This window comes from Schistocerca americana, chromosome 4 (genome assembly GCF_021461395.2).
Source record: "Schistocerca americana isolate TAMUIC-IGC-003095 chromosome 4, iqSchAmer2.1, whole genome shotgun sequence".
Lineage (NCBI taxonomy): Eukaryota > Metazoa > Arthropoda > Insecta > Orthoptera > Acrididae > Schistocerca > Schistocerca americana.
Genome location: NC_060122.1, coordinates 195,172,056 through 195,185,423, shown reverse-complemented (window position 1 = coordinate 195,185,423; position 13,368 = coordinate 195,172,056). Strand labels below are relative to the sequence as shown.

The 13,368-nt window shown below is 43.6% G+C and overlaps 1 protein-coding gene across 1 annotated transcript in view; it reads left to right on the top strand.

The window, feature by feature from the left end:
• The window catches only part of LOC124613343 (nephrin-like), a 512,361-nt gene that overhangs the window by 262,784 nt on the left and 236,209 nt on the right, over positions 1 to 13,368 (top strand). The window lies entirely within an intron of this gene.

The following is a 13,368-nucleotide window of genomic DNA, read 5'->3' as shown; positions in this document are numbered from 1 at the left end:
GGGGGAGGATGACTGCATCAAGTGTACCGTGATTCGGTGAAAATATGACCCACAATGTGGTGTGTGGTGTGTGTGTGTGTTTGTGTGTGTGTGTGTGTGTGAGAGAGAGAGAGAGAAAGAGAGAGAGAAAGAGAGTGGGGGGGGGGGGGGGAGGGTTGGAAGAACACTTACACATTGAATACATTCTACATACTGCACGAGATAAATAAAGAACGAACTTTAAAAAAAAGATACTTCTTTCCCCGTTGCGACTCAGAAGTGTGAAATGTGTCTCTCAGCAACGTGTCCGCACGGAAAAATGGCCACAGCTCAGAAGATGACGCGCGGTGTAAGGTTGGTTAACGATGTCGCAATGACACCAAGTTTCCCCACAACTGAGGCCATCGCCAACCTGGATATGTCACACAATGGCAGTTTGAAGATTATCCAAAGCTACAAAGGCTGTTTATGCTTTTTGAGCCCTCCCAGTGTGATACCTCCATGGTAGCGTTGGGCAGAGTTATGTAGCAACGTGACATCAGTAACCCACTTTGTACCCCACATTAGCTACTGAGCTTTGGCCTTTTTCTCCGAGAGTGGCGACTCCTTGCTGTTTTGAAGTGTCTCCGAGCGCGGGCTGACGTTTCAGGACGCCACGCCTTTGACCCTTGCAAGGGAACGTTTTAGTCACCGTGACACCTTCGAGTCAAATTTCAAACTGCTACCCCTCAAAAAGGGAAAATTATGGGGTTTCAAAGAAGTGATCTGTTAATTCTTTTACACAGTGTATTCATGTTCTCCGACGCTCTTAGTTATTTGTCTCTCAGTTTTAAGTATTTTCGTAAAGTAATTCCCATGTTGCGAGCAGCATATTTCCACTGTCACTACTGTTAGCGCGAAATTCTCCTTACTTTATGATAGCCGGTTAACTGCAATTTAGTGGCTATATTATCGCGGAAGAGTATGGAAATCGTGACACATGGGCTACGTGTGAAATTTACGGCTCGGAAGTGGCGCACTCTTTATTAGAATCATGAAGATTCGTGGAACTGTGGCATTAATCGATGAACCCATGAGTTGAATGTAAAGTTGGACTTTCGTGACGATCTATGACTGGACCATTTCCGTTCATTATATACTGACATAAGTTACCTACAAGGTTTAGATACTGTGCCGAGGTAATCGTCGAATAACTTTCGATATTATCTTGGACATCATTACGTGGGACTGTGTCATAAACCCCAAACAGTCATTTCTCAGAAGGTCTACATTCAAGGATAGAGGAAGCATACTGTTAGGACTACATCGCGTAGTCCTTATCCCAGGCGTGTTTTGTGGGGGTCTTGCCAAAGATAATACGGGCATAGGTCGAGAGTCCACCACAAATAAGTCATTTTCACTGTCTCAGACGACTAAAGACAGGTCAGAACTTAGATATACATTTTGTTCATGAAGGGGCCACGGTGTGGCAATTGATACTAATAGTGGATTGCCAATAACCCAACACCGATGCTTAATAAATATTTTACGAAATGTGTTGAGGACAGCACAGTACTGAACAACATTTTGAGCTATGTTTGGATGTTCAGTAGGGGAAAACAACACTTCGGTTTCAAGTGCAGTCACGTGACGCGAATTTAATACTGCTCAAGTAACAATTCGGTCATTTCTGTAGTGATATTCTGTTGTCTAACATTGTTTGTATTTAAATATGTTGTCCCTATTGCTTTATCAGTGCAGAAAACTATATGAGGACCGACTTTGCAGGATTTAAATTTAGAAACGACAAATAAAACATTTCGCGGAAAGATGATTCTGCATTGGATGAAATAATGCGGATACTTTTCATGAAAATTAGACAGCACAATGTCCCAACCCCTGCTAGACGACGACTTACCTGATTCATTTTCCTCCATGTTTTCTTGAACTTTTTGCCTTTTCGCTTCTATAAAAGTGTCCTAAATTCGGGCATCCTTTCTACATATTTAACTCTTCCTTTAAAGGAAGCGAGAAGATCCAAAGTGGAAGACATCTTGTAAAATTCTACTCACGAAGAATTCTTGGGACTCCCAACCACTTCTATTCTCTTGCATTTTACTGAATACTAACTCAGTTCTTCCTTCAGCAGAGAGTGAGATTATCATTTAGCCACACTTGACTACATGATAGTAACACTTATTTGAAAGATTTTCATGCACAATTGGGATTACAATTGAAATTTTAACTGCAATGCAAATATTTCAGCCATACACGCTAGCTGGTATAGTCCATATCTTCGTCTTCACAAGCACGGCCGTATGCAGTTCTGTCTACAGATTTAGTACAACCAGTTTCGAACTGTACTACGCAGGCTTTTGGGTATTGCCGAAAGTCTGTATGAAGACCGTCTTTGCAGTGTTTACATCTAGAAACGACAAATAAAACCTTTCTCGGAAGGATGATGTCTATATTTGGTGAAATAATGCGGATAGTTTTCATGAAAAGTAGACAGCACATTGTCCAACCCCTGCTAGACTACCAATTACCTGCATCATTTTCTACAATGTTTTTTGAGCTTTCCGCCTTTTCAGTTTCATAAAGGTGTCCGAAATTCAGGCAACCTTTTTGCATGTTTTACTCTTCCATTAAACGAAGCAAGCATAACCACAACTATTTTGAGTATTGCTGTAAATCATATTGCTCCTCTACTATAACCACCAGTTTCGATTGTCACATATCATCAACATAGACAGGAAGTTTTTCAGTCACAATATCAGTATTAACGAAAAATTTTAGTTCCATGATGATATGAGACTATTAACACCAGTACCAATGATGGTTTCCATAGCAGATGTTTGAAATAGAATATCATTTTAGATAAGTACTACAAGCTGTGCGACACCACCTACTCAAAATATTATAGTATAGAGTCACGTGACTGAGGTGTAGTGTTTCAATTAGGAACTGAGCTTCCTGCTTCTCGTGGATTTGTAAATGAGACATAGTGAATGAAAACTCTACTCATGATCAAGTGAAATATATGCCACTGTCTAGGTGCATGTGGCTCTCCTTTTCTTCTTGATGACACACGAGACGTATCATGGTACGGGCGCCATGGAATGTCATAAACATTGGGATCCTTCCTATTCCCAGAGCCCTCAACCGCCACCCACAATTCAATGAGAATTGGCGTAGGTGAGTCCAAGGCGTGTACATCCCTCTTAATGGCATCTCAGAAGTACACATAGTGTTTGAACCTAGGTGACCTGTGGGACCAGGAGATCACCCTAACCTTCGTACAGTGGTACTTAAACTGTACTTTCGTGTGAAATTTGAGGCGGAAAGTAATCTTCGCACGTTTTTTCACCAGCAACTAACATAGATCGATGATACTTGAATGATACGTAGAAAGAACTGCTCTAATGCTCCACAAAAGGTAAATAAAAGATATACGCAATGATACAGACAGAAGTGACACTATCATGCCAAGACAGTAGTTACATTGAAGTCACTGCGATTTATGATGGTCCCCCGGACATTGCAAAAGGCGGGACTTCTTACTTAATTGGGCGCGTAATCACCACAGACAGTACTGAATGCCGCGCAACGTGCTCCAATGCAGCCAGCGAGATTAGTAAGGAGGGTAGACGGTTCCATTCACTCACCAGTGCGGCTGACGGCTGATGGGCGGTCTTTGGTGCATGTGGACGTGCTGCAGTCCGTCTTCCCAACGCATCGCAAAAGTGTTAGATGCTACGCGAGTCCGATATAGAGACAGGCCACTCCAGTCACCAAACACCCTCTCGTTCAAACAGCTCCTCCACCAGTGCTGTTCGATGTGGTCGAGCATTGTCATAAAAAATGACGTCAGGGCTGAATGCAACCGTGAAAATCCGCACATAGGCAAGGAGAACAGTCTCACCACGTGTGTGTATATAGTTCAAGGATATGGATGTAAGTACGACCATGCAGACTCAAGCTTCCATACACAGTAATACCAGGACCACCAAAACGATCATGCTAGACTAACTCCCTGGATGCATTACGTGTTCTCACGTCTCGCCATACGAGGGCTAAGTGCAGAATCACTACTCAGACAGAAATTGCTCTCATCCGAGAAGAGCGCGAGACACCACCCCTCGCTGGTGCCGCCGACGTCCAGGTGCCAACAGAACACAACATACCGGTCGTCTGCCAAAGATACTACCTCCATGTAGCCGCCGTTCCGTTTTGGGGGGGCGAGATTGCGTGCCATGCAGTGCTGCTAAATGTGTAGTAACTGCACTCAGTGCCTGAAGTGGTCCTTGCCTATTGCACAATGCAGCAGTTATCTGCTTCTGTAGCTGCTTCGGGTAGCAGCGTCTGTGTTTCTGAACGCTTCTGTGCAAGTGTAACAATGCTGTGAGCAATACCAAACGCCTGTCACACTTCACCCTTATGAAGTTTCCAGATGATTCTTCCTCGTGTGATGACATCTAGATGTTGTCACCAAGCAGTGGTGTGATGAAGAACACTTCCACAGTGAACCATGACTACCGGTTTCCTCAGCCGCCTCTTGTTGCAATGCCATCCCCATTTGGCGCTATAGTCACGCTGACCTCACGCCATGTGACTGCCAGCTTCCTGTGAACAAGTAGGAAACTTCTGTAACCATGTTCATGCACATTCATTCATTTTGACAGAGTGATTAATATGCAATCTTACTTTGTCTATCAAGTCCTTAAGTCTTGCAGTGGAGGGCTATTCACTAGAAAGTGATACATCGGTTGGTTACCTGACAATTAGACGGTGGAAAACGGTAACAGAACAAAGTGATGTGCATGTTTGGACTAAACGTTCCTATGTGGTTTAGTAGACGGCTGACGTGGGAGACGATCATCGACGTCCTATGCATTCAAACCACACACTATTACACGTCTATCTTGCCGAAACATTTTCCTGTTGGTGGTGACATGTGTTGCCTCATTTTGTTATCAACTTATTTGACCATTCCATCTTATTCATCCACCACAGTCACTACTGAGTACTTCACGGCCACTTTTCTGATACTTATAGCGTACAATGACGATTTGTCTCTCGCCGTGCTATTCTGCATCCACATTCATGCATTTTTGCACTATGTCAAGAGCATAATTGTTGGTAACTCCCACTGTACCATGTTTTAGAGATTCTTCCCGTTTTATTCTCGTACGAAGTGCGGGCAGAATAACTTTACAATGCCTCTTTGCGCGCACTAATCAACTTAATCTAGCCATTGTGGTCTCACAAGAGCGACACTTAGCAGCAGCCAGTAGAATATTCCCATACTCCTCAATACCGGTTCTTGAACTTTGACACATGAGTTTTCGCGGGATGGAAATCTGTCTTCAAACCATTGAAATTCTGTTTATAGATCCAGCACTCCTGGGTAATATTCAAGGATGAGTCGTATCGTTGTTTTGCAAGCGGCTGCCTTCGACGTGCAAGTCGCCGAAGTGGCGTCACATCAAAAGACTTGCAGCAGGTGATGAAATCTACCCGCCGGTAGGCCCTCGCCACACGATATCTCATTTCAGTAGTTGCCGTAGTAGCCTGACTGCACATTCCCAGTACACTAATAATTAATCTAACTCTACCATCTGCTTTGCCTAACCGAGGTGTTCATTCCATTTAACATCCCAAAAATTTGATTCACTTGAGTATTCTTAGGAGTTGACTGATTCCAGTTGTAATTCCTTGACATTTCAGTCGTAGGATACTAGTATTTACAATTTGTGAAATCCTCAAACTTTCATTTATGAAATGGCAAGTAACTTTTATCTGAGGGTAGTAAGGTTCTGGGAATTAGATAGACGTTCCTTTTCTACATAATGTTTTATCCTCCGAGGCCACGTTTATCATAAACTGTCGGACGATAAAGTTCCAGGAACCGCCACAAATAGTTCTCCACGTTACTACCAGATAGGGACCCGCCGAGAATCACTATCCAAACCAAATCGTGACTCATGTATGAAAAGAACAATAGCCCACTGTTCGACCATCTAGGTGGCATGTGGATGTCTTCACGGTATAGGTTTTCTCCTGTGAAGAAGCGTCAGAGGTACATATACAACAGTTTTACGACAGTAAAGGCCACTCCGCTGAAGCCTTCTGTACACCGTCTACATCGATAAAACACGTCCAGTGGATGCTGCGAGGTTCAAAAACATTGCTCTTTGCACTATGGGACTCAACATCTGAGGTCATCAGTCCCCTAGAACATAGAACTACTTGAACCTAACTAACCTAAGGACATCACATACATCCATGCCCGAGCAGGATTCTAATCTGCGACCGAAGCAGCAGCGCGGTTCCGGACTGAAGCGCCTAGAACCACTGCGAGGTCAGATGCCAGTTGCCGTGCAGTACTAAGGCGGTACCACCGTGCCCTTACAGCCAGATAAGGTCCTCGCTTTCTGGTGCCACACGTGGGCCTGGCCCGCTCTTTGAGCTACAGTTACGGTCTCTATAACCTGTCACCACATCTAAGAAACAAGAGAGCGATTCACATTAAACCATCGGGTCACATCAGTTTGCGACTCTCCTGCTTCCATTCTTCGTACGACCCTCCGCCGGAGGTGTCTGGTATGTGTCTTCTCTGTGCCATACTGCACCGTCAGTGTCTATGCACACAGCGGCTGTGGATGTGGGACTACCTGTCATACACTACACCTTTTCACAGGTACCGTGACTTCATTGCTGGTGTGGTTGTCCGTTGACAGGAGTGCCATCTTCCGTGTAGAGCGCGATCGTACGGACGTCTGTTGACAGCATGTATGATTATATCTTGAATTAGACACAGAAATTAGAACATACCAGTAATGCTAGCAAAGGATAATCATTCTAGAATTCTAGAACAGGTACTCACAAAACAGGACTACGTAAAATGCAAACCATCTTATAGAATCAGGCATACTGGAAGGACACTCAACGAACTCTCCAGCAATGCACAGTGGCTTTTACTAACCTTGGCAAGATAATGTAGTCACCTTTATTCCTGGGTTGGGCCTTTGAGAATTATGGACGATGTATTCAGGTTCGCCCACAAACCAAGGCGAAAGGAAACAGGCGTAGTGGAACTTTTGCTTACTGCTCACTACCGCCAAGACAGAGGGAAGCGTCGACTCCACTGTATTTGAAGGCGCTCCCCTCAAAGTAGACATCCGCCATCCACACGTAGCGTGCAGAGCTGCACGCCTATCCACTTCAGTTTACGACCCAAATAGATTCATTCTCTGACAGAGAACCCATTGCAGGCCGGAGTGCGAACTACGCATAATCTTAAATCGCCGTAAGGTACTAAAACGGCCACCTATCGAGACTGGAGGAAAGCCATAGTTTGGTAACGGAACTCAAAGAAATTACACAAGCAAATAAATCGAATTCAGCATGTGCTCACAGCTCAAGCTTTTGCAATACTGTTGAGTGTGTCTAGAGTCCTGACTAACAGTCAGTGCTCTCATTTGTCCCTTCTACTAACTAAAAGCAGCTGACCTTAGTGAGGACCACCTTCTGTGATTTATCAGCGTTCATACCAGTATTTCCATGATCCCCTAAACTTCATAGATGCAAAGGGTTTTGTAAGTACCTTTCAAAAAGTCCATGTAGAGCTTCAAAGCGTTGCATTAATGAAGGCGTTTACAAGATATAAACAGAGACTTTTTCCACAACGTAGGAATGAACAGATTTTTGGGTCACCTTGCAATCGGCCAAATACTGCACTAGTCGGGCCAGTAATTGGAGGTGTTATAAAGGAGAGATAACACTACACCGATAATCCAAGACATTATGTACACTGCTCACCGCAACGTTGGATGCCGCGTGGTGGCTTTGTAGTCACATGACGCGGTAACGAAAGAATGTAAGCGGAGCAGACGCGGAAAAGGGATCGCCCTAGCGAAGATATGTGATGAAACTGGGGAAATCCATTTACATAAACGACTTTGATAAAGGACATATTATTATTACGCAGAGCCAGTGAACGAGTATCTCGAAAACGACAAAACTGGTCGAATGTTCAAGTGCTGCTGTCATGAACATCTACGGAAAGAGATACATGGAATGTGAAACTACAACGAGGCAATGATTGGACGTCCACTACTCTTCACAGAACGTGCGATTCGGCGGCTTGTCTGCTCTGTAAAGTAGTACAGATGGTGATATGCGGCGTCTCTGCCGAAAGAGCAGAATGCTGGTGCACGCCCAAGTGTTCCGGAGCACACCGCTCATCGTCCATTGAACATGGAGGTCCGCAGCAGGCCACCCCGAAATGTTCGCAAGTTGACCCAACGAAATCGTTATTTACGATTACAATGGGCACGGAACCATGGTGGTTTGACCGTCGATCGATGAGAACCTGCCGACTCTTCGGGTAAATCACATTTCTGCTATACTAGGTCGATGGTTGTCGCCACAAACGCCGTCATCGCGATGAACGGCGGGTACAAACTTTCAGCTTGCCACGGGCGCCGGCGGGTGGGAGCAGTATTATGCTGTGGGAGACATGTACTACGTTTGTAAGTCTCGACTACCAAAGTCGCCTGATGTAAGTCCTGTGGAATCTACCTGCGTCGCTATCAGGTACCATCAACGCATACACAAATCAGCGACCCTTTGTTTATGCGAATTACATTACCTCTGCGTTAACATCTAAGGCCATATACCTCCACAATCCTATCAACAAACTATCGATCCCTGATACGCAGAATCAGCCATTTATTTCGTTCCAGTGACGGAGAAACAAGCTATTAAGAATGTGGTCGTAATGTTTTCGCTCATGAATGTGTTTCACACTTTACCTATACACAAGTGAAACCTGCTGTACACGGCGTTATTATTTTTCATCTCTGTGCTGGCCACAGGTTTGTTTTGTACAAAGATATTGTCGTCAACAGAAACCCATACACTGAGACAAACGGTTTCTGCCGTGGAACTGTTACGATCAAAACCACATGCGGCACGAAAGTACGATAGTGACACTTCTCAGAGCACAGCTGCACTAGCAGCTTACCGTATCCCGGGTTCGAGTCCCGGTCGGGGCACACATTTTCAACATGTCCCCAACGAAGTGTATCAACGCCTGCTTGCAGCTAGGGTGTCCATTTAATTATCATTTCGTAACACGTAAATATTAAATGAACAAGACAGTTGTACCACGACACTAAATTAATTATATCATCAATTATAATGTCATTCAGTTTAGTTTTGTATTTGTAAACTGTTGTGATGTATAATGATACTTTGACTTGATAGTGACAATTGCCTTTACACTCACGTGAACTAGTTACATTTATGTAATGATATATGCTCATTAGTTCTGCTTAAGTAGTAGTTAATGTTACGATAGGTAGACATTTTAATATGTGATTTATAATAAACATTTAGGGGTGTTTGGTTATGTATTCTCAAACTGCGACCTACAATTGTTTGGATTACCCTTAAGGCAATAGTATTGTCCTGAAAGGTTCAGTGGTTGCTAAATTAGGCCCTTTTCCCAGTCGTTTGTCACATACGCTACACTTCTTACCATACTCATTCATTTAATGACTGAGAGACACCCATTACACTACAGTACTTGTATTCAACAATGGAATGAGGAAGAGTGCAAACTTACTTGCTGACTTTTACTCCTGGTAACAACACTAATTGTTGAAGGAAATGGTCAGCAGTCCTGAAGGGACCAACATTGAAACTAGTTTCTGTGTATTCCCTCAAAATCATTGACATATCTGAATTTTACTTGACTTAAACGCAAAAATTGAAGCAAGCAAGTAGGATTTTGTTTTTCTACTTTCACAATCACATTATTGAATTATTCAAAAAGGAGTGAAAAGAATTGTTAATTTTGTTGTTTTTCGTAATTATGTGACATCCTATAAGGAAAATTAATCATGAGCTATAGCGAAGCTGAAATTTCAATAAATGAGCAAAACTTTCGTTTATCTTTGAAGTGTAACTCCTTTAGTTATTTTTCAAAGCGAAATATCGAAGTAACAATAAGAAATTAAACGTTAATTTTTTTTCTTTTTGCTGAAAATGTTTCACGTATAGTGTTGTTAGGTCATATTATCATTACAGTGACTATAGAACACAGCATGTGATGAACAAATAATGACCTTTCGAAGAATACATGTTATTAAAAATCTTGTCTATGTATTGTACAGAGGTAATGAATATTCACATTTACAAAGAGAACAGATCCTCATTCCACGGCTGTAAAACGAAAACGAAGATCTCCTGTGTATCAAACAGAAGAAAAGACGAGTAAGCGGTGACCAGCCTACAAACTGTGACATCTTCTCCTATTAAACGGGTAGCTGCTGTTGGCCATCTTGCGTTCGTTGGCCACAGTACTTGCTGGATTCGTCATGTGTGCTATTACGACATATGTATATTCTAGAAAAACACTTCCATCCGTGGCAGTTAGTCAGCCGAGACGACTTTCTACTGTACATGCACCAAACTGACAATTCCCATCTCCATTCATCATTGAACAATATCTAACTGCACAAAGTTAATTGCTTGTTGTATACACTAGCCGTCAACTGCACTGCATCACCCTCTAACTACGACTGACTTTTACTGGCTACAAGCCTCATTAAACTGTGTGTTCCAAGGAAAGAACAAAGGTGTTACTCTGACATCCCCTGCTTTTGTGGTTGAAGATCGTATGCATAAAGTTGTTAGAAAAACCATTCCCTAAGGAGGAATTCAATTATTTACGAACATTAATGATGACACTAATTTTATGTGCAACAAAATTTCAATGAAGCAAAATATTAAATGGTTCAAAAAATGGTTCAAATGGCTCTGAGCACTATGGGACTTAACATCTGAGGTCATCAGTCCCCTAGAACTTAGAACTACTTAAACCTAACTAACCTAAGGTCATCACACACATCCATGCCCGAGGCAGGATTCAAACCTGCGACCGTAGCGGTCGCGCGGCTCCAGACTGGAGCGCCTAGAACCGCTCGGCCACTCCGGCCGGCCTATTAAATACGTGTTGCATAGTTATCAATAGTTAATTGTTGATTTCATACAAAATGGCTGAAAAATATACGTGATATTAAAATACGATGCGAGGCAAATGAGCAGCGGTTGAGTTAGTAATGGTAGTTTCTACAAGCCTGACTGTTTTTTCTTATAGCAATTTAAACTGTTCTGTTAGGTTACAGCTTTAGCATAACGTCATAATTCACGACATATTCCAAAAAACAGTCAAACATTTGTGACAACAAAGGTTATTAATTTAACTGTAGCTCGATTCACTCGTAGCAATTTACAGGCAAATATTTGTTGCAGCTAACGTTCTTAATTTTTCTAAGTGAAACCTGCAGCAATTTAAGTTCTGCCATTCGGTCCCAACTTAACAACAACCTCAGTCGTGTCTGCTGTGTTGTGGTTAGCTGATGAGGTAACGTGTCCGGTGCTCTGAATAGCTGACAGGAGCAAACCGAGCAGTCACCCGGATGATTTCAGTGTTTGTGTAGCTCACAAGCCTTGTTCGGTGTTTTTCGTGTCAATATACTCTTAACTAAAAGGACGACGCACCATTAACGACCTATGGAAATCGATCACAAATTGATTTTCACACAGATATCGACGGAAAATGAAAAATTGTAAGCTTTGGCGGCGGATGGATGAATGTGTGACGCTGTATCGCAGTTTCACCGTGCAGCTGCAAGGATAGTAAACAGGGCACATATCTATACCAGGGCATAAAGACACAGCGAATTTCACTACGTGTGCTCAGTTGGACAGTAACTATGCCTCGTAGGCAGCTGCGTGAACAATAAAAGTAGGTTTCAGCATTTGAGAGACGAGGTGTAGCAGTTGTGCTCAAAAAAGCCGTTTGGATAAATCGGTGACTCTCTCGGTGTTATAGGAGCGATGCCAGTATTCAGTACTGTTGGCAGGATTTGGTGGACCATGGTCGAGCTTAGCGTGAAGAAGGAGCGATCCCCGTAGACAGACGGCAGAACATGAGGACTGAGCAGTCGTCAAAGAGGCACTCAGAGCACTGGATTCATCAGTATCAGCAATCCGACGTGCAACTGGCGTGGCAGTGACCACAACGGCGTCAACCAACAGGCGGCTCACAGAAAGTGGGCAGAGCTATCGGTGTCCGTTACTCTGACTACTGTCAAGATCTCTGCACTGACAAGCCAGCTTGCAGTGGATTCGGGTGAATTGAGCCTTGAATCTCATCGACTGAAGTACAATTCCATTCAGTGATGAGTCCTGCTTCGAAATGATACCCGATGACCACTGGAGACATGTCAGGAGACACCACGGACAGTAGTGGGACACCAGACTGATTTCACCCACCATGCAGTACATCTGGGAGTTATGGTCTGGGTGGTATTTCATCTGATAGTAAGATCCCCTTTAATTGTCATTCTCAGCAGCCTTGCAGCACGGCGGTTCGTCGACGATATTCTACACTCCCGTTTGTTGCCTTTAATGGCAAGCAATCCTCAGCTTACATTTCAGCAAGATAAAGGCGAGCGTTTCTACTGCTTGTCTTCGTGCTTACCAAAAAGTGACTTGGTCAGCAGAGTCAGCAGATCTCACGCCAACTGAGAAAATTGGGAGCATTATGGCCAGGGCTCTCCGATCATCGGGGAAATTTGAGGGTCAAAGGTGCTAACTGGACAGAATTTGACAAGGTATCTATCAGGAGGATATCCAACAATTCAGTCAGTCAGTGCCAAGCCGAATCTACATCTACATCTACATGGTTACTCTGCACTTCAGACTTGAGTGCCTGGCAGAGGGTTCATCGAACCATTTTCATACTACTTCTCTACCATTCCACTCTCGAATGGCGCGTGAGAAAAAGGAACACCTAAATCTCTCCGTTTGAGCTCTGATATCTATTATTTTATTATTATGATCATTTCTCCCTACGTAGGTGGGTGTCAACAAAGTATTTAGGCATTCGGAAGAGAAAGTCGGTGATTGAAATTTCGTAAACAGGTCTCGCCGCAGAGAAAACCGCCTTTGTTTCAGTGACTGATACCTCAACTCGCGTATCAAATCAGTGAAACTCTCACCCCTATTGCGCTTTAACACGAAACGAGCTGCCCTTCTTTGCACTTTTTCGATGTCCTCCGTCGATACCACCTGGTAAGGATCCCAAATGGATGGTTCAAATGGCTCTGAGCACTATGGGACTTAACATCTTAAGTCATCAGTCCCTTAGAACTTAGAACTACTTAAACCTAACTAACTTAAGGACATCACACACATCCATGCCCGAGGCAGGATTCGAACCTGCGACCGTAGCAGTCCCGCGGTTCCGGACTGCAGCGCCTAGAACCGCACGGCCACCGCGGCCGGCGGTAAGGATCCCATACCGCGCAGCAATATTCCAGCAGAGGACGGACA